Genomic DNA, 19,052 nt, shown 5'->3' with positions numbered 1-19,052 from the left:
TGTTTTTGCAAGTACTTTTTCTTCCAGTTCCTTAAAAATGTACAGTTTTGTAGCACGCAAAACTGACAAAGAGAACCACAAATCTGCGGCTACAGAGTGCATGTGTTCACAGCTGGGAAGACAAAGTTCCTGCTTTAATTGTCAGGTTAGCTGTTTCAAAAGCCAATTAATTAAATGACCATTTCAAGAATGTCACACAAGGGTCTTGACCTCTGGCAGAATTTGTTTGTAACAGCGTGAACCCCATGCTGAGAGTTTTCTTTGGACCTCCAAAAGAAATATTTTAAATTTCTCATCAAAATTATCCTAATTATTTTGTATAACACCAATTGCCACTAAAAAATAAATAAATAAAAATCAAGGAAACCTCCCCAAAAAACAACCACCACCTTCTTATATCAGATCTAGATGTCAGGATAGTAGCTTTCATCAAACATTATTTACTTTTCCATCTGAATGGCCTATCCAATGTTATAATTTTAAATCTAGTGAATGCTGTTAGATCAAGGTTTACCATGTTATGTTACTTCTGCCTCTTCCCATAGGTTGAAGCAAGACCCTAATATATTTAAAGTACAGACATGTACAGTTTGTATCCGTATGTATTTGTATACATGCACACATACAAGAATGCAGCATGCATCAGTATCACGGACCCATTGTATAGAAGGCTGCTTAAAACATGGAGAAGGAGTTTCTACTTTAATTATTATGCTACAAAAAAGTGTCTCAAGACCTTCTGCTTTAGTGGGTCATTAGGATGAATTTTTAACCAATGATAGAAAGTTGTTTTGTCATATATTTCTGTCAGTCACTTTAGGATTCAGCAACTAGAAGAGTGAACATTTTTTTTTCCAGAAAAAGTAGAAGAAAAAATGAATTATACCTTCTGCTTACAATTATCTTAATGAAAGGATGCCTAAGCAACTGAACAACATTAGTTTGTACATGAACGACTAACCCGTATAACAAAATCACTGAAGTAATTCCAACTTTGCCTTGAAGTTCCAAAAATCAAGATGTACATGTATGGTTGGATTAGTTCAGTTACTCAGAAGTCAGTGGAGTAATAACAAAGATAGATTTGGCCCACTATCTACCTGCACAGCACAAATGAATAATGCAAATGTGTAGGCAAAGGACCATGAAGCATCTCAATTTAGCAGTGCATTTGAAATGTATCACTAACTTTCAGCTTCTTGAAATATTTATCAACCACAGGAGGTTCCACGGAGAGCACACTCTATCAGGGACTTCACTGAATTTGTATTTCTACACCTGACTCAGAGGACTTTAGAAAAAGAGACTGGGATTAACTCCTAAAACAACTTCAGGTACTGCTCTGTCACCACAGGCTTCGCAAGTCCCTTCATAACTGTCTCTGAGTCACTTTAATGTTCTTCCCACAGCCAAGACTAACTGCGGTAGCCCATCTTACAGGGGAGAAGAGGAAGGTAACGGTTTTCCAGATGTTTGACTTCAGAAGCCACTAAAAATAAATTGTATGAAATCCAAAAGCTACTGAAAGAATCCACAGTAACAAGCATGCTTTGAGAGACCGCAGTCAACTCAAAAGTGTCACACAGTGAGCTAAGCAGTCTTATTCAATTCAATCTAATGACATGAATTAGAACTAGCTAGATCAACTAGGAACAAGCTTGGATCAGCCGGGCCAAGCATTTAAACTACTAAATGCCAGTCAAATGTCTAATTAGTTTTAGTATACTTTTTTTGAGATAAAATTAGCTCCTGATCTTGAAGCAATTAAGATAGTTTTATTGGTTTATTAAGGATCAGAATATACGAAGTAAGATTTTTTCATAGTAAACACTCAAAAAAACTCAAAAAAAAAACAAAAAACAAAACCAGCCCTTAGTTTAAGATTGAGCAGTTAGACTAGTTTGATCTTTTGTTTCCAAATGTAACTTAATAAAAACTAATAGTTACGCTTACATCAAAAGAGAATTGAATTCCCTCAAAGATATATGTTTCATTCGTTTTGAAGGGTACTTGCTGATTCATTTAAGCGGACAAATGCTAGTAGTACAGTAGTACTCCCTAGTAAATACTAGTACTCCAAACCAACCTATTCCTTCAGTGACTTGAATCAGGAATAAGATATGAAGCCAACCTGCTTTCTATGCCTTTTTTTTTTTTTTTCTTTAGGAAGCACTGGACACAGGGAGTTGTTTTTACATTTGAGGGATTTCATCGTAGTTCAGCCAAAAGACCACACCAGTAAATACGTGGTTACCTTAACGAGCTTACAGATGATCTGTGTCAGAAATGGCTGTTGGGACTTTTTCACTTAACTGACCTACACATGAAATTCGTTTGTTTAATCCCTTGAACAGTCAGTCACGTTTCCCTCGGATTTGAGCAGCAGCAGATGAAACTAGGAAGTCATAACCACGCATTATTTTCACTAATCTTTTGTAACGAATTTCAAATTAGCTGACCCATCTACACAAGTCTACCTGAAAAGCTTACTAAAGACTTAAAGATTAAACATAATTGTAAGAGATGCAAATCCCATTCGCACTTATTTAAGGCTACAATCTAGAGAAAAAAAAAAAAAAGAAGAAGGTATCAATCACTACAGTTAAGTACATAGTATTTACTACGAAGATTTTTCTAAGGTAAAAAGCACAAAGCAACAGGTCTATAAGCTCAAAGCATGCATCTACAAAAATACCTTTTCATACAAGAAAGATTAGTCTTTTAATCTGTTAAATTATTTTACCTCGGGGAAATTACCGTTTTTCTTAAATCTTTGCTTGCAGACAAATTGAAACAAGAAATCACTAGTCAAATAAAGTGTTGCTGAGTAAGGGCGTGAAACATTTTGGGAAAGCAAGATACTTCCCCTAAAGAGTAACATTTACTTTCTTTAATGGACTCTAATATATCAATTGCTCCCTCCTTATTGAGCCAAGAACTATGTTAAAAAAATAAAAACAATCAAAACCTAACAGACACAAGTTAAATAGCATTTCATGTGGACTTTAAAATCTATTATGCTACGTGTACACCCTTGCAGAAAGAGATTTAAAGCATTTTGATATTAAAAAAAAGAGAGACATTCAGAAGTGATGTTTAAACAAGTTATGTACCTCCCGTTTCATCTCAAACGAGCGCATTACAAAGCAGCCCCAAACAAGTGATCCATCTTTAACTCTTTACCTTTGTCGCTCAATTGTAAATTAATCTCCTTAACCACTTCAGCATTCGCTCTGGGCAACTGGGAAGTCTCCTCAAAGCTGAGCTGAGTTTCCCTCCTCTCCGGAGCAGGAGCTCAAGCAGCTTTAGTCTTTTTTTTATCCTTTTACCACTTATAAAAATAAACTTGAACGCTGCCGGCCATTCTGAACGCTGGGAAAGACGACGACCACCACAACAAAACCCAGCCCCTTCGCCGCTTCTCAGTGTTTTCACGGCGCTCCGAGGCCCGGCCGCGGGCAGCTGCCGCTGGCCCAGCGGGGCAGCGCGGGCGGGGGGAGGCGCTCTCCGCCGGGCACAAAGGTCTCCATGGCAACCGCGGGCCGAGCCCCCCATCGCCCTCATTCATGCAACACCTCGTCACCGCAGGCCCCGCCCCCACGCCAGCCCCCCACCGCCCCGCCCATCCCCCCCCCGCCCTGTACCGCCGCCTCCCGCGACAAAACCCGCGGCCGCACGGCAGCTGTTGTGACCGAGGTGGCGGGGAAAGCTCCCTCGCCGACACGGGTCCCCACACCGGTCTTCAAGCAGGAGCCACAGCGAATTACACGCGGCCCGATCGCCACCCAGCAGATGCGCCGTTACTGAGCCGTGGCCCTGCCGTAATTGTTCAGTGTATTTTGTTGTTGGTTTTTTTTTTCCCACCCCCATCACCGCCAAGTGCAGATCAATCTTGATACATATGTATTTGTATATAGGTTTTCTAATTGAGAATAGAAGTCGATAGGCTACTCAGCACAGCATAACTTCACACTGAATTAACCAAAGCCCACATTCTTTAGCTTATCAGTCTCTTCTAATACAAAGAAGTGTATTTTTGGGTAGTCTCCTCTCTTTTTTTCTCTTTTCTCCTTTCTCTTTTCTTTTTTTTCTTTTCTCTTTTCCCTTCCATTCTCTTCTTTGCTTCTTTTCTTTTCTTTTCTTTTCTTTTCTTTTCTTTTCTTTTCTTTTCTTTTCTTTTCTTTTCTTTTCTTTTCTTTTCTTTTCTTTTCTTTTCTTTTCTTTTCTTTTCTTTTTTCTTTTTTCTTTTTTTTTTTTTTTTCTTCTTCTGCTTTGCAGGCTGTATGACCTGAAGCTATGAAATTATTGCCTTAAATCTAGAAAATAAAACTGACTTACACTCAGATTTTTAGAAGCACGTATAGCAACAAAAGCAATGCGAAAAGTGAAAGGCTGAATGCCTGGCCTGTCCTCCAGCACCCACAACTCCAATGCTCCAACATACGTTACAAGTATCGACTTTCGATACAGAATTACCCCTGCTGAACTCTACAAGATTCTTCATACACCCTGAAGTCTGAGGGCTCCCAGGTCAAGGATGAAGGTGCCAGAGGTGGAAATGAGTCTCAAGCCATATTCATGACAAATCCCTACAAGCCCATGCAAGACCTCAGTAAATGTAATTAACCCTGTAAAGGATTACTGTCGTTCTTTGGAGAGGTGCAAATGGTTAAGTAATTAAATTATTCTTCTGAAGGCAAAAAGAATGAAATTGCTTCTGAGGATTTCTTACTAAGGTGTCTTATTCATTCTGGCCATTTCAGTTGGTCAGCACTTGTGCAATCTAAACACAGGAGGAAAATACTGATTATTTTGTATACAAAGATCCTGTCGGGAAAAAGTCTTCACTTTCCTTCACATAAATGTGAGATTCATATTCATGTGAATAAACTGCATCAGCTTAGACTCCAAAATAAACTTTTCCCAATATTTATAATGAAACTAGATACGATTTTCATACCCATTTTAATTTTTAAACAATGTTATAGTACACAGCCTTCATTATTTGCTGCCAATGTTTAGCTTAAAGGCTGAAGTATTGGACTAGAGGCTTGTGTTTCAGCCTTTTGTTTAAATTCCTTATTCAATCCAGTTCTTAAAGAAACAGTTTCTTTCTACTCAGAACGAGCCTCTCCCCTTTTCACAACCACAATGACCAACGCACCTAACATCCGCTGTCATTAATATTTACCATTACTGGTTAGGAATCATAAAATTTCTGTGCACATTTCAGTAGTTTTCTCTCAAAAGGTCACAGGGCAGCTGAGGTCAGTTTTACTTGATTTTAGCAGGACATGGTACAGATGATAAGGGAGGAAGAATGACATTTCTGGGTCTGAAGGGAAAAAAAATGGACCCAGCCTTCCCTGGGTTTACCTGCACTCCCTGGGCAGATGTAAGTACATGGGTTGCACTCAACTCCCCTCCGAAAGGGACAGGGGGAACAAACAGAAAGCAGCTAAGCAGGTTCAGCGGTTTAGCATTAGAAACTTCTTTTGAACACCTGCTGAGGCCAATGTATAACAATAAAAAAAGAAGGACACAGACAGCTACTTCTTCCAGAAACTTTTGTTAGGGGAAAACCCAACAGTTAACTGTATTTTTCAAATTTCAAGGAGGTAAAATTTTGCTGGGGGCAAAGGATGGAAAAATTACATTGTTAATCCCTATATTTTAGCTCCTGAATTGCAAATCGACTGGCTTCCTGGTAACTTTGCCAAGCTGTAACTGTCATTTGAGGAGTGCAGCACAACAATTTATTGTTGTTCTCCATTGCTGCCTAGGATGTAATAAGAAGATTGTGCATGATAAATTAAAGGTCACAAATAAATGGCAATTTAATAGAAGAAAATCTGTTCCACATGAAATAATGTCTCCAAGGGGTTAATTAAATACACAGCAGTCTGAGCATGTTCTCTTTCACTGAAATACTGTGAATGGCCAACCTGTTCCATTTCAGTGTGCTAATATACATCACCATCTCAGGAAAGCTTTGTCGAAAAAATAAGAAAAAGGGTACTATAAAGTCATCGCATCTATTGCAGCAGTGCCCAACACATGGAATTTTGCAGTATATTTAACAGAGGAATTTAACGTAGCAATAAAATTCAAAGGAATTTCACCCTCATTGCCAAAATCAATGATTGGTATTTAAATGGATTGCCACATATTCATGAAAGAGTTGTTCAATAATTTGACATTTTTACAGATTGCTGTCTTTATATAAAGGGATCCCATCTCATAAAAGTGATTGATGAAAGTGGAAGAAAACTATTTTCATTCAAAACTATATACCCTTCCTGTTGTTAGAATATGTACTTCTTCTATATCATAAAAATTCCTATACACTAAAAAATGATCAAATACTTAAGTGCTCTGTTGATGTTTGACTTATTGTATGCTGAAGGTGTGCAAACTTTGAGAGTTTGCACAGGGAAAAGCAGAAGGAAATCCTATAATGTATTTTAGGCTTTCTACTAATACTCAACGAAAACTGCCTTTAGGTTGGGATACTGAGAAAGGAGTTTAGGTGCAGGATCTTTCTGTTGCTTAGGCAGCACATAAATGGTTATCTCTGAACCACTACTCAGTGTTTTTATGCTAACATCCACCACCTCACTTCAGTCTACACAAATGCACAGTCTCATCCTTCTCATACTGGTTCTTCAAGAATAATTTATAAAATCTCCAAACATTGAGAGTGTAGCCACTAGGTGGATTCTTTATAATTTGAATGAAAAACATCAATACTCAAATCTGTGTTTTTCAGAAGAGATAAATCTGTAAACATTGCAAGGGTGTCATACTAAGGCCAGAGTTAAAGGCTAGCCTGTATTCCCCTTTATGTGTCTAGTAAGCCAATAGGACGCTTTCATAGGATAAATTGCTGTACAAAGCAGAAAGAAGATTATTTCGCCTAAAGTTACACAAATATTTAGGGGATTAATTTGGTAGTGGTTTCTATACTGGGTTGTGGTGTGGCTTTTTTCCTACTGAACTCTTTCTAGGGCACATTTAATTGTTCTTCCGCTTGACAACCTACATATATGCAGAAAGATTACTTGAGAATCTCTTTTCTCTAATAACATTTTCTGGTTTGTGACATTAAGGTTACTATGAAATAGTACTGCAAGTACTGCAAAACCTCAGATGTTTTTCAGAAGCTCAGGCCTGTGTCACAGTCTCATATTGTGTTTTACTCATGTTTTCTCTCTTGATTTGGTAACCCCATGGTGAAGACCACACTAAGAACAAGTAGGGGTTTTGTGCAATACTCTGTATGGTGGATCTGCAGATCCCTACAACTTCTCTTCCATTACATACTCAGCTCAGTCAAGTAGAGTAAATAGGGAATTTTGTTCTTGCTTAAAAAATGAATATAGTGTTTCTTGGGATCTGAATAGACAGTAGTATATAGCATTTACTTGCACTAACTTTTGGTCTTTATATTCTGCAACACTAATGAATGGCAGAATTCTTTTTAAAAAATACCACAGGCCACAGTCCTTAAGACTCTGTTTCACTCTGTAAAATAACCAATTCAGTGACATCAAGAAAGAATGGAGCATGGCTAGGCACCTGAAGATTTGCCAACAAACTTAATTAAAAGAGCTACCATGACATTTCCTACCATTTTGTATCAGCTTTGTAAGTATTCCTGAGTGGTTTTTAACACCCAGTAAGAATTTTGTGCAATATGAGTCACTTTTAAGTCAGACAGAAGAAAATAAAACAATTTGAGAAGGGTTGGGCACTTCCATCAGTTTCTGGAAATCAGAAATAAAACTCTCTGATTCCAGTAGGAACAGATTTAGCTCAGCTAGAATTACCATTGACAGCTAATGTTTATGGAAGTACTGTACTTAAATTCCAACTAATTGGGTTAGTGGTGATTTCTGTGAGTTACAAGGAGGTCTCCAGACACACTGTTCAGAAAATTTTTACAAACAAAGATTTGCAATTGGAAAGGTTCTTTGGAAGTTTCTTACTAGATTTTTAGTAGCTACAGAGTTTAACTAATTTTATGTCATGTTTTCTATTTTAAAAGTAAGGTTATCCTTCATGGCAATCAAATTTGTTAGTGTGATCTGCTGGGGTAGTAGTATGACATCATATGTTGAGAATACAAGTGAATTCTGAAAAAAAAAAAAAAAAAGAAAAAAATAGTTTGCCATTTGTGAAAATTTACATTTGTCCACATAGCAGCTTTCGTCCTTGCAGCTGTTTTCCTACTTTGGAGCCCATGCTTGTGATACCAAATAATTTTTTTCTATTTCTTTTATTGTGCCAAATGTTTTAAAAGTAGGACAAAACATCTAATGATTTCACTATGAGATAGGTAAATTCATGTGTCTATCTGCAATACCAAAATGCCCCCCCTACTACCTTCAGCCAGCTTCATTTTCAGAATGGGTTAACTGGAGGCAGTATGTTTTACCATACCCAGACTAACAAGCAGTCCCTTTTATAGGGTTCCTAAAATACCTCTCATACTGATAGAAATGACCAGCAACCCTTTAAAGGAGGGTTACACACAGTGAAAATGGCAAGCACCTGACACAATGAAACCTGCAGGTGTCTAAAAATGACAGAGCTATAGGTAGACTGGTAAAAGCACTAATGCTGGAATTGCTTCGTATCACACATACAATTTTAGCTTTATTCTTGGTGATTGAATTGGCTGTCACCTCATTTCTGACTACCCTTGACTTGCAGATCGTGCAGAGTAGTTATTTCTGCTGCTGTCTGTATTTTGAAGTATTAATAGAAATAAATGTGATTATACTTTGCCGCCCCAGTCTTGGGGACTTGTGTCTCCTATTTTCCTATCTGAAGTTAGAATCACTCTTTTATGACTCCATTTTTTTCTTGTTTCTGTCCAAAAGGCACCATTCACACAGTCCTCATCTTTCTATAAATTCTAACAAAATATAAACAAATCCATCTTGGCTAATCTCTGCTAATGTCAGTGGAAACTACACTTAAACAGGCACACTGAAAATAATCCCAGATTCATGGAGAGAACATGGATGTCTTCAACATCACCTGGTCTGTGTGAAGCCTTGTTACAGAAAAGTGCTCTGAACACTGTATTAAAAAGAGATGGGATGGGTAAAAATAGGGAAAAATAAAGGAGTAGGCTATTTTAAACTATGTAATCCATCCATTTCTTTTCTGTTGTTGATTTAGTCACCATCAGAAACACAGGGCCTGATAGATAAACTTAATCTCAAGAAACCCATGCCACCTGCCTCTCATAGGCGAAGCTCAATAGTCAATGCTATTCTATACTATTTAGCACTCTATACTACTTAAAAGCTTTAATGCAAGCATGAAAAGGGAGCACAGAATCTGTGATGCTAGGGAAATTTCTTCCTCTCTTCTTTTCAAATCTTGGTTTCTGACCTATGCAGTGAAAATAGGAGAAACTGGATAAATTCCCCTGCAAAGGAATATTCTGTTTCTACAGTCTATGTGCATTTATGACTCTGTTGCTGTAAGAACTAATGAGACTAGTTTGCAGCCTGTAATTTGTTAAGAATATTTCATCTTGAACTGCTATAGATAAACCAGAAGAAAATCGGTGCACTGATAGGCATGACTGCTGGTTAGGTCTTCCAGAATAAATCAGTTGACCGTTTACTGCATTTAAAAAGTCCACTAGATGCCCAGCAATGCTGAATACAATGCGTTAGGATAAGAAGGACGACTACCATTTCACTCCCCTTCCACATCACAAAGTTGCTTAGTAAAGAGCTGCTGATCAACCAAAATCAGAACATACATGCTGATTCAGAGTTCAAAGTCTCCCTGCACATCCTTCTGACCCATAATGATAGCTCAAAATATTAGAGGAATAGTAAAAGAAACATCCCATAATAGGCAGCGAAAGGCCTCTTTTCCTAACTAGCAATACTATGCTAAAGAACTGGTGAAGAAGGGGTGCACGGGTACCCACATGAGGAATGTTCCACGTTAGCAGAGGAAACCCTGTTGTTTCAGTTCTAGGAGACCAGTATTTTGCAAAACAGTAAGAAATAAAGCAGGCCAGGTGCTTCTGTGGTAAGAGCACTCATATTATGTCTCACCTCAACAATTTACCTGTCCCCCTGGCAATATGGAAAAATGGAAAACCAAATTAATGAGAGGATATGCTCGGTTGTAAAAAATCTTAGAGGACTGAGTAATGTGTGCTATTTTCCCTTCAAATATAGGAATTTATTTTAGTTTAAAATATTATTTGAATAAAGGAAACCCCAAAGTTGCTTTATTTAATAGCAAAGTAAGTCCAAGGGAAAAAATGGTATATCAGAAAAATATTAAATCAATATTGGAACTAACAAACGGATTGTGAAAATGTGTTATTACAGCTGTGTACTCCGTTGCTGGTGTGGTGATCAGTGACAGAAAGAATCCATCACCACAACACAGAACAATGTCTGTAACACAATTGCACTTGCAACACCTTGTATGATGTATACAAACATCAGGTAAAGTTCAACAACTGTGATGCTGAAGCTTTGTAATAGTCAAACATTATGATGGGTTTTCTAGCAAACTAGAAAGAGTTCAGGAACCAAAGGGGTACTTTGAATCTGCAGAACAAGCACACAGCAATGTTGTATGTCATACACCGTCTTACATAGTGTCACTTCTCCTGCCTCTGAGTCACTTTGAACAAGTAGAAGGCTTTTTAAATCTGACTTTGTGTCACAACGCAAAGAAGAAATATATCCTTTTATCTGGGAATTCATCTCTGACCAGGAATAAAGACTTACTGCTCACAACAGGTTATTATTCTTCTCTTTCTGAATATAAAAATACTGGCCGGGTAACATGATGCTGCTATCTGGTCCCAAAAGATCTGGAAAATGAAATTATGCCTTTTGCCAAAGAGCATGGTATGATACAGAGGATGAGAGCAAATGAGATATTTTGTAAGGAGAACAAAGATTTGCGTTTTCAAGCAAACTAGAATATAAACAGGTCAGGAGCTAGTAATCAAAATAAAACCAAAGCAGAAATCCATATAGGGAGTGGAGAATATTGACAAACAAGCTTTTCATTAGAAAAGACTTCTTGCGTCAATTTTTGAATTAAGAAAATCAATCAGAAGTGAAAATATACTGAGAGCAGCACCAGGAAGCAGCAGAAGTTCAATAGAGAGAAGCAGCACAATCAGTTTGACCTTTTGTCAGACACTTTACCAACTCTGCAGAAATGGGGTATTAAGCAAATAGTGTAAAATAGGCTGAATTATTTAGCAAGTGTGGGACTTCTAAATCATCCTAGGTTGTGAACTACTTGTGTCAGCGAAACCAGCTGCACTGGAAAACAGCTTCCCAGGATGCAGCCATGGTTTGATGGGAGGGCAAGAATAAGGAGGAGCTCTTCAGGAAAGCCAAAGTCTCTGTTCAATTCAATTAGCAAGCAGATGTAAGTAAAATTTTAGTGGAAAAATAAAAGTGTTTTTTAAAGTCAAAGATATAGGGGGAGGAATCAGGGGAGAGTGTGAGGGAGTAAAGAAACTGTTTCAGGCTTCTCTTTTGATAGTTTCAAAACTCCACTTTTTGAAAATGGCTATATGTTGATGATTTATTTTTTCCATGTATCTTTAAAATGGACATAATGAAATCATTTGGCACAGAAAAATGTTAACAACTTCTCTTTTTCCATGCAAAATTTCTTTGACAGCTTGGCATACAGTTAATCACTTTTTTTAAACTGAATGTACCCCAACACAGTGGACCTAATTTTTCAATGTCAGCCAGAATTTGTCATTAACAAACTTTACAAAACAGATTAAGTACTTTGCTTCTTTCTCAGGCTTGTGACTTGGCAATGGGCTGAAGAAAATGTGTATTTCCAGCACAATTAGCAAGTCATTATTAGTTGAGATTAACATGTTACAGATTCAGTCGTTTTCTGTATTGGCTGTGGAAGTTCTCCGAATAAATCGATGAATGATTGCCACAAAAGAAAACAAGTTAATCTAATCAGAAGGAGTCTTGGAGGCTGAAGATGAAAAAGAGAACACATAAAAAGCAGGGAGCAAATCTGAAGTTCAGAAAGGTATTTCAGCCAGGGATGCCAACAGAAAAGAGAGAAGAGGCCCTCATTAATGACTGCACTCCCAATTCCCGTGGGAGTGACAGGCACATTAACCTCCACTTGCTACAGCAGTTATGTCAGGTACCAAATAAATCTATTTCAGAGAATTCTTTGGGACAATCATGATTGCTTGGCTACTGGGATTTTAGTTGAGGCTTTTAATCAGATAAAAATAGAGGGTTTGGTTTGGTTTGTTTTCTCCAAAAGGCACACAGTGGACCCGTTTAATAAGGTTTATTGAGGATGTAATTATTTTGTAGAGCAGGAGGATATGGAAGTGTGCTCACATGCTATCATAATAAATATTCAAGGCCTCAAATTCTATCTGTAGAACATTTTTTTAATAATATTTGCAGTAAAAACCAAGAAACGCCATTATGCATGCCTGAGAGAAAGCATCTTGGTCAGTGATTAACAGACCAATTAAGTGACTTAAACTTCTACTAACATTCTCCAGTCAATCACGCATTTGCTCTAATAACTTACCAATGCTACCTTTAGATAACATCCTTTCCACACTGTGTCTTCACTTTGCAGGTCCTTCTTTTTCCTCCAATCTCTCCCTTTACCTTTCCCTGGTATTTCACCTTTCTGACCTCCCTCTCTTTAGGCTAATTCCAGTTCCTTTAATAAACACCACAAAAATCCCAGCAAGCCTCTGCAAGCACACTATTCTCTCTGTTGGCATATTATCGGTCTGCCTGTCTCTCAAACAAACTCAACAATATTTTGAGGAGAAAAAACACCTACTGTACACACTATTGGAGACTATGTTGTCAGTTGCTTTTAGTGCAGCAAGCATGAAGAGCAGTAGTATATTTCTTTTTAAATCTGACTTGCTTTCTCATTGCCTCTTTACGCTCCAGTACTATGTGCAGTTTTGGTGGCCTCAATATAAGAAGGACCTCTAACCATGAGAGTGTGTCCAGAGGAGGGTGATGAAGATGATGAAAGGCTTTGAGTGCAAAACTTGTGAGGAACAGCTGAGGTCTCTTGGTTTGTTCACCTTGGAGAAGACTGAGGGGTGACCTCATCACAATCTACACCTTCTTCCAGGGGAGGCAGCCGAAGGGGACATGCTTATCTCCTCTCTGGTCACCAGTGATAGGACATGAGGAAATGGAATGAAACTGCATCAGGGGAAGTTCAGACTGGACATTAGGAAAAGGTTCTTCACTGAGAGCTTGGTTGGTCACTGGAACAAACCTCCCAGGGAACAGTCAAGGCACCAAGCCTGGTGGAGTCCAAAGAACATCTGGACAATGCTTTTAGTCACGTAGTTTAGTTTTAGGTGGCCCTCTGAGTAGCAGGGATTTGTATCCTTATGAGTCCCTTCCAACTCAAGATAGTCTATGGTTCAAAGCATGTCACATGGCAATTAGCACTCCAAAAAACCCCATGCCCCCAAAAACACCCAGTTCACCCTGTAAGCCAGACCTACCATTTCCCACGCAACACCACCAGGTTGCAGTGCCAGACCTTCACAGCCCACTGGGGACACCTACCCACACCCCTGCCTATGGGCCCAGGGGCTTCATTTCAGGTCTGCCTGAAGTACCCAGTGCTGACCCCAGCGACATCCAGGGAACAGCAGGCCTGGGGCTGCACTAGGAGGAGAAGGAGAGTGCCCACAGAGTGGGCAGGGCAATGTCCTCCCCAAGCAGGGTGCAGGCCTACAGCACCTCTTTTATTTTTGCAAGGTGACAATACATATCACTGCCTACCATATCCTTCACCCTGCCTTCACCTGCTCGGTCAGCCATGAGTAACTTTGACCTAGTGGATAATTATTTTTCTGTGCACAGAGCACTCTATCACACTATTTTTTTCTTCCCTTTCACAAATTTGAAGATATTTTGGTCATTGCCTCTTCCCATGCAGAGATGCAAATATTGCCTCCTTTCTTTTTTTGGCAACACAATTTGCAACAGTTTCTGCTTGTGCCCTGACCCATGCTGAGCTGTCTGTCAGCCTTGACACCTTGCCTGCGAGTGTTAAATTCAAAATCTGTTCTCAAGCTTTTTGAGTAGCTGCACTTGTGTGATATGTTTCTAGCTACCAGTAAACCAAGCTGATATACTGTGTAGAAAACATCAGTGGAAACCATGTAATGATAACTGACTGTTCACTCTAAGGACTTTTGATATTTGAAACCACTTTATTTCTATAGACTGGAACATGCAAAGTTACATTATGTTCACACAAGTAAGAGCTCAAACTGACCTACATTCAAAATACTTGCTGGGAGCGGGCAAGGAAAGGCAACAACGCATTTCCCAGTGTTTCTTACTAGAGTGAAAAAAACAGCCTTCCTAATAAGAACCGTTTCTGGGTGTATACATTTATAAAAATAATGGCTAAAATCTTCCCTAACTCATGTCTCCTGAAACATCTTTGAAATACATGACAACAGCCACACCCCAGGGAAATCTGTCTCCTTCCTTTGCCCTCCAGAGGAAAAGGGTTGGCATTTGGGTGCATTCACAAAATGTTCAATAGGGCCTAATAGGTTCTACACTTTGCTAGTGGCAGACAGAATTTCTCTCAACTAGGGACTTACAGACACTATAACTAAGGTATAACAGAGAACAGGGGCTTGCTGCATGAAGAAGAACAATAATGTCTGCCTAAAACAATCTTGAGATTTATTCTACGTGCTTTTGGGGAAATGACTTTTTAAATTTTCTTCATGATGAGGAAGGAGATGCTTACTGCACATTTCTAAACTAAAAAACAAACAAACAAACTAACAACCCCAGCCAACAAAACATACAAAACCCTGAACTGGCACATGCTGGTTTTTTTCTACTTATGGACTGGGTTGCATTCCCCATGACCTAGGAAAAGCAATTCTGCTCTCACAGACATGCAGGCATATCCCATCTATGTCAGCTGGAGCTGTTCTGGAGAACAAAAGAAGAACTAATTCTAATAGACCCACATGGCTTAGCATGCAACTTGGCCTTTACTTAATAGAACAATAAAAATCAATGCAAATAAACTTTTAAACTCAGAGTAATGGTCATGGAGAGAAGTTAGGCTTGAACATTTTGAAAGGTTTGAAACAGGTAAATGTTTATGCAATATATGCACACAGCTGCCATAGGCATCCCAGGAGTAAATATACGAGCAGAAAGTGATACATCCATTTAAATTACCTTTTCCATACTTGAAAAGAAATCTTTATGTAAAAGATACCTAGACAGTAATCCAGCTTAGAATTTAGAGAATATTATCCTACTTATAGCTGTAGGTAGTTTTTTAGCAGGTAATATTAATATATGACAACCACCTCAAAATACTGTGTTCTTAGAGAATGCATTAATACAGCAAGACGTACCAAAAGAATTATCAAGAAGTTGTAGGTTTTTAACAAAAAGGTTTTTCTCATACTGAGTAAAACAAGCAGACTCCTCAAGCATCTAGAATTTCAAGCAGATGTAAATAAGTGATAATCATAATTGATAATCATGTCCATATTTCTGCTCTTTCATGTTATTGAAGACAATGAGAAAAGTCTCTTGCCAGCTGTTTAGTAGTAAGTAGCAGAATAAAGGCAGTCTGGAGATTAATTCACTCTATTTCATAAGCCTAAAACAAATTACCCCATGGGGATATAATTGAAAGCAGCGAGTAAGGACGGTGTAGAGCCCAGTGAGGCTATTTCCCCAGCTCCCACAGCCTGTGGGGTATTTGCTGCCAGTGTTACAGCAGGAAATCGCGAGGAAGTGCTCATGGAGGTGTGCTTGTTGCCTTGCTTGTGGGTAGTCTTTCACTGAACAGGATGACAGCCTGGAAACGCTGTCTTAGATGTCAGCTACATCCCTTAACCCATTCACCAGTTCACAAGAAAAAACCTTTTCTGGGGTCCATCATGGGCTTTGAAACACTTAGGCAACCAGATAGCAAAGACTGGAACATCATGGAGAAGAACAGGAACAAGTCAATCTCAGTCACTCAGAACGGGCAAGGCCTTTTCTGGAGTTTTTGTCTCTTGATGCCAGCTGGTACTGTTAATGAACCAAAGAGGTGCGTAAAGAAGTAGGCAGCATTTAGCACTGAACACAAGGCTAGCTGCAGAAAGCGTTTTTTTGCTTTGTTTCCCCCGAGTCTCTGCAACCTAACATTTTGAAGCTATTTTTCTTATTCTGCCTTTTCCAGTTTCTTTCCCCTGTCTCTCACAGCTTTTGCTGCTTCTATTAGATTGACTCTCTAATTATTCTCCTGCATGCTAACATAAGGTCAACTATGCTTTTCCTTTTCTTAAATCTGAAATTCTATAAAGTTCACATGGAAGACTGGAGAGCTACTCTGCAATATTTCTTCTTTTTAATTAAGATAACTACTTCAGAAACCTATTAAATTCTATTGCACATAAAAATGCCACGTAATTCTTCAATTTGGGATTTTGCATATGTTGTGGTTTAACCTGAGCTAGCAATATAACTGTGATAGCCACTCGCTCACTCCTCCCCCACCCCCCGCCACTCCTGAATAGGAGAGAGAATCAAAAGGGAGGGGAGAAACTTGTCGATTGAGATAAACACAGTTTAATAAAATAAAATAACACTAATACACTGTTAATAATAATAATTATATATATATATATAATGGAAATTGAATGTAAAATAAAAGATCCTCAATGCAATTCCTCACAAATGCCTCCCACACCAAGCAGGCAGTAGCACCTGGTCCCAAACAGCCAATCACAGAGAGAGAAGAGAGAAAAAGGCAGAAAGGCCCAGAGGCCTCTGCAAATGGCAGGATGGCATAAGACCGAACTAAAGAAACTCCAAAACAGAACTCCCCGAACAGGTCTTCTTCCCAGCTGAGAAAACCAACCAGAGGATCCCAACTCTCCTTAAATATGAAGCATGACGCTAATGACATGGAATGTTCTTATTGATCAGTCTGGATGTCAGTCAGAGTCTGCCCCATCTATGCCCCACTTCCCAGCTGCCTCACACCTGTGGGCTGAATGCTCAGAGGCCTTGGCTCCCAGACAACAACTTAAAAACAGTAATTGTCCCGGGGTGTTATCTCTTGTTCTCAAACTAAATTCAAACAATGACTGTGCTAGCTATGAAAAAGAAAGGTTTCTAACTGCATGAATGAATATTAACTCATTTTCCATCAAACCAGCACAAAATAAAACAAAAAAAGCCCCAGCATACTACTGAGTGCCTAATTAAGGAAAAAATGCTATGGCACAGAAGACTGAAAGAATTCTTGTTTGTGGCCCATACGTTTTCCCATCTGCTGCTATATCACTGGAGACAGAAGCCTCAAATACCTTAATAATTTCTACAATATTAGTTTTGATTTAGCTAAGTCAAATATCCAAGAGAAAAAGTATCATAGAAAATACCATGTGCAATATGTGAGACACATTATATTTTTCTCAATGTGAAGATCTTTTTAATTTGATAAACTTTGCTACAATTTAATTCATAAAGTACATGTTTACCATATCAAGCAATTAAGTGTCAGTGAGGACCTCTGTTTAAATGTTGACAGCATTACATGGCCTTATAATATGCATGCAACAGTAAATTTAGAGATAGTGTATGAGTATTGTTTACCTGACTATAGATAAAAACATACACTTTAGAAATGGGAATAGGTTTGTAAGTCCAGACCATCCCTATACATTAAAAAAATAATCATTTTCTGTTGAAAACTGAAACAGGCAGGAGTCACATTTCTGAGCTAAATAAAATGCTGGAATGTAAAAATTTATAATCATCTGAAGATAAAAATAACAATAAGAATAACTGTGTATCAGCTTGGAGTATAATTAAAAGGAATACATGTAATGTACACAAGAAACTGTAAAGTACGAGACTAAACAATTATTTTATATATTTATAACTAAACGTGAAAAATACTGACAAAGTGTAGAGTACTTTATGTTAAGATTGTTGCAATGTGAGAAAAGTTAGGGCTACGCTGTTGTGTAGAATATAAGGAGAATTCACTTTTTGCTCTGTTATGCAAAATAATTCTTTACTCTCTAAACATGAAATGTCCATGGTGCCAATCCCTACTATAGGTACTAGGACGTTAACATATAGTTTCATTGTTTCAGTGCTCCAGCTGATATTACCAGTGCTGGTCACATGTATCTGTACAGTTCAACAGTTAGATAACTTGGCTAGAGAGAGTTAAACATCCTCTTACAGTTACGTCAAAACAATCAAAGCTTTAATTCTTTCGATGAGTAGGGATTTGGAATGAAATAATAAAATATCAGTTAAGAAAAATCAAGGCAAAAATACCATTAGAGTAGTAGACTATGTTTTCAAGTTTGTTAAACACTATCAAAATAATTATGGCACAGTACATTTGTTATTTTCAAAATGGCTGAGAAACAAAGAATAGTACCATGAGAGTATGTCACATGCCATTTCAGGATGTGTCTGTTCCGAGACATTCCTTTTAAAAGAAAGTTACCTGGCTTTAGCAGTATAATAGCCCTATGTATTATGCATTTTGCATCAGCACTCAACCAAAATGACACTGCCACGCAGTGCATTTAAAACATATTTTATGGAAGGTTTCTAAAACAGACAAACCAGAAAATCTGCTGTTTGATTAAAGGAACAAAGCTTTCCTAGAGTATTAAACTCCCCAGTGGTACGTATTTGAGACTTAGTCTCGGAGAGAAGGATGGCAAAGGATTAAAAACCATGTGTATCTCTCTCTTGCATAGAAAACCTTGTTGCTTGAAGTCCAATCATATGAAATAAACAGAAAGAAATGAAAGTATACTTGTGTAAGGGAAACAGTATTCAAACCAACATGAATAGAGAAATGTACTCTGAAGGCAATATTTCCTGAAAACATGAAGCTTTCTTTTCTTTCCTCCTTTCCCTCTCATGGCCTGGCCTCAAAAACCATAAGTACTCTCTCAAAAGCAAACACTAGTATAGAGCTTCTCA

General features: G+C 38.3%; 1 protein-coding gene across 16 annotated transcripts in view; it reads right to left on the bottom strand.

Annotated features, from left to right (window-relative positions):
* CTNND2 (catenin delta 2) overlaps positions 1-19,052 on the bottom strand; it is a 660,748-nt gene that overhangs the window by 439,704 nt on the left and 201,992 nt on the right. Inside the window, exon 1 of one of the 16 annotated variants that reach the window (XM_065052647.1) lies at positions 3,184-3,552. The exons of 10 other annotated variants lie outside the window; for them this stretch is intronic. The gene's annotated coding sequence lies outside the window, so the exon portion shown is untranslated. Of the gene's footprint in view, positions 1-3,183; positions 3,553-19,052 lie in introns of those variants that run through there. 5 more of the 16 variants (XM_065052651.1, XM_065052655.1, XM_065052658.1 and 2 more) reach the window with 5 other exon arrangements.

This window comes from Columba livia, chromosome 2, assembly GCF_036013475.1.
Source record: "Columba livia isolate bColLiv1 breed racing homer chromosome 2, bColLiv1.pat.W.v2, whole genome shotgun sequence".
Taxonomy (NCBI): domain Eukaryota; kingdom Metazoa; phylum Chordata; class Aves; order Columbiformes; family Columbidae; genus Columba; species Columba livia.
The sequence above is the reverse complement of the archived record's forward strand: the minus strand, read 5'-3'. Positions and strand labels throughout refer to the sequence as shown.